This window comes from Lynx canadensis, chromosome A1 (genome assembly GCF_007474595.2).
Source record: "Lynx canadensis isolate LIC74 chromosome A1, mLynCan4.pri.v2, whole genome shotgun sequence".
NCBI lineage: Eukaryota > Metazoa > Chordata > Mammalia > Carnivora > Felidae > Lynx > Lynx canadensis.
The window spans coordinates 22,448,039-22,451,516 of record NC_044303.2 but is presented as its reverse complement, the minus strand read 5'-3'; the positions used below and the strand labels follow the sequence as shown (position 1 = coordinate 22,451,516).

Here is a 3,478-nt window from a genome sequence, read left to right as displayed (position 1 = left end):
CGACCTGATGTCTGCCCCCAGCCCACCGCTGGGGCCACAGTCAGACTGGTGTGTGCCTTCTCTTCCCCTCTCCTAGGGGCGGGATTCACTGTGGAGTGGCGTGGCCCGTCTGGGCTACTTGCACACTGCCAGGCTTGTGATGCTGGGGATCTGGCGTATTAGCTTGGGTGGGAAGGCAAGGTGCACGGCGGGAGGGGGGGCAGGCTTAGCTCGCTTCTCCTTAGGTGATCCACTTCAGGAGGGGCCCTGTGGCAGCCGGAGGGAGTCAAATCGCTGCCGGAGGTTTGGCTCCGCAGAAGCACAGAGTTGGGTGTTCGCGCGGAGCGAGCAATTTCCCTGGCCGGAGCCGGTTCCCTTTGGGATTTTGGCTGGGGGATGGGCGGGGGAGATGGCGCTGGCTAGCGCCTTTGTTCCCCGCCAAACTGAGCTCTGTCGTCCGGGGGCTCCGCAGCTCACCCTCCCTTTGTCCTCCAGCCTTCCCGCTTTCCGAGCAGAGCTGTTAACTTATGACCTCCCAGACGCTAAGTCGCGCTTGCTAAGTTGCGCTTGCTGTCGGAACACAGTCCGTCAGGCCCCTCCGCTTTTGCAAGCCGGACTCGGGGGCTCTGCTTGGCCGGCGAGCCGCCCCTCCGCCCCGGCTCCCTCCCGCCAGTCCGTGGAGCGCGCACCGCCTCGCCGCCCTTCCTACCCTCTTCTGTGGGCCTCTCGTCTGCACTTGGGTCCGGTGACTCTGTTCTGCTAATCCTCTGGCGGTTTTCTGGGTTATTTAGGCAGGTGTAGGTGGAATCTAAGTGATCAGCAGGACGCGCGGTGAGCCCAGCGTCCTCCTACGCCGCCATCTTCCCAGAATCCGCAACTGATGTTTTCTATCCAACACAACTTACCGTTTCGTGCTACTGTTAGGCCCTAAAATAGTGCCTTTTATTTTGGGAGATGAACAAACAGTTCAGTTTGACCGGAGCCTGGGAAGGGAGAAAGAGAGCCACCAACAGGAAACGTGACCTGAAAGGGAGGCTGAAATGGGTCCATGAAGGCAGACTGCTCGCTGATGTGGGCATGAGGAACCACTGGCCTTGACACCATGCATCGGAGGATCCCTCTCTGGTCCTCCTCCAGCACTTCCTGTCCTAAGCGCACAGGGAGGCTGTGGAACTAACCTCCTCCAACTTCACTGTCTATAGCGTGTTTAGGATACTTGAGAATTCACCACCCAGATGTCCCCGGGGACTCCTTTGTGGCCGCCTCCTCAGATGTGTCAGAGCATACAATTTGTGGAGCTGTTCCACCTAGCGGTGGTCAAGGGCAGCTGTTCTCAGGGGCAGGGAATGGACAAGAAAGCTGGAACATCCACAGGCCTAAGTGTGGGGCTCCTGATAACGTGTGAGGGAGCCAAGGGTGGGACAAGAACACGGGCAGCTGCCGATGTCTGTGGTGACCAGAACCCCAATGAGTTAGAGATGTCTACACAACATACTACAGGAGTCCAACGATTCACAAACAAATATATGATGTTATAAGAAATAGTGATGGTGATGAACACTGTAAAGCAAAATAAAGCAGGTTAAGGGGGTAGAGTATGTGTGTGTGGGAGGGGCCTTTTAGAAAGGGAGGTCAAGAAAGTTATGGTGGCATTTAAGCAGAGACCCAAATGAAGTGAGGAAGTAAGGGGACAGGGACATTCTGGCAGGTGCCTGGAATAGCAGTAGGAAAGTCCTCAGGGATAGAGATGAAGTTGCACAGATACATAGGACGGGCTGATAGGTCAGACCGTTGTGGATTATAAGGGTTTTTTTGTTTGTTTTGTTTTGTTTTGCTTTGTTTTTGACTATAAGGATGTTTATTCTGAGAATATTGGGAAACCATTGCAGAGTTCTGGGCAGGAGACGATGTGATTTGATTTACTCTTGAAAAACAAGGGTAGAATAACAAGGGTGGAAACAGGAAGACAACTAGGTAGGATGTTATACAGCATTCTTTTTTTTTTTTTGGACTTTTTCTAATTTATTTTAAAAATTACTTATTTTTAAAAATTGTGGTAAAATCTATGTAACATAAAATTGACCATTTTTAAGTTACAGTTCAGTGACATCAAGTACATTCACACTGTTATGCAGTCACTATCCACCTCCAAAACTTTTCTCATCTTATAAGACCAAAAATCTATATGCATTAAACAATAACTCCTCATTTCCCCCTTCCTTCAGCCTCTGGCAACCACCCTTGTACTTTCTGTCTTTATGAATTTGACTTATTTTATTTTATTTAAGAATATGGAAGTACTTTTGTTTTTTCATTTAATGATGCAAAACACAAATGCTGATTTGACATACAGTCACATATAACTTTTTCTCTCATATTTACAACTCAACGGATTGGTGAATCCAGAGAAACTGGTATAATCACTATATAGAGCATACTGTGTTAGTATTTCAGAAGTTTATTCCAGCCCATTTCTTCTCTGATACTCTAAAACACCTTCATTATGTTGTTTGATGAGATAGATTCACAAGAAGATGGAGGTGCCCAAGGTCAGTCCAACTTGCAGCCAGTCAGGTCTGTTATGTGGTGGCTCCCAAATGTAGAACTTTGATTGCACTGCAGAGCTGCTTGGGAGACTTGGCTAGAGCCAGCAGCTTGGAGAAGAGGCACAAATATGTAGCTGGTGCCAACTTGCTGGGCCAGGCTCCTGAATTTGATTACTTTAGATACCTCATAAAAGTGCAATCACACAGTATTTGTCTTTTTGTGACTAGCTTAGTTCACTTAACATAGTATCCTCAAGGTTCATCCATGTTGTAGCATGTGTCAGAACTCCCCCCCCTTTTTTAGGCTGAATAATATTCCATTGTATGTATATATTATATTTTGCATATCCATTCATCCATCAATGGATACTTTAGTTGCTTCCACCTTTTGGTTATTGCGAATAATACTACTATGAACATGAGTGTACAAATGGCTCTTAAAATGTACCTCATTGTGCAATAGCTGCTTTCAATCCTTCGGGGCATATACTCAGAAGTAGAATTGCCATATCATATGGAGGGTAATTCTATTTTTAATTTTTTGGGAGAAACCACACACATCCTACCAACAATGCACTAGAGTCTGTTTTCTTCACTTCCTTTTCACACTTGTTATTTTCTTTTTTCTTTTTTGGGTAACGGTCATCTTAATGGGTGTGAAGTAGCACCTCATTGTGGTTTTGAGTTGCATTTCTATAATGGTTAGTAATGTTGAGTATCTTTTCATGTGCTCGTTGGCCATTTGTATATTTTCTATTTCTATATTCTTTTTTTTTAATTTTTTTAACGTTTATTTATTTTTGAGACAGAGAGAGACAGAGCATGAACGGGGGAGAGTCAGAGAGAGGGAGACACAGAATCCGAAACAGGCTCCAGGCTCTGAGCCATCAGCCCAGAGCCTGACGCGGGGCTCGAACTCACGGACCGCGAGATCGTGACCTGAGCTGAAGTCG

General features: G+C 46.9%; 1 pseudogene; it reads right to left on the bottom strand.

Moving 5' to 3' along the window:
- Nucleotides 1-2,349: 2,349 nt before the first annotated feature.
- Nucleotides 2,350-2,978, bottom strand: LOC115517041 (annotated as a pseudogene).
- Nucleotides 2,979-3,478: the final 500 nt, after the last annotated feature.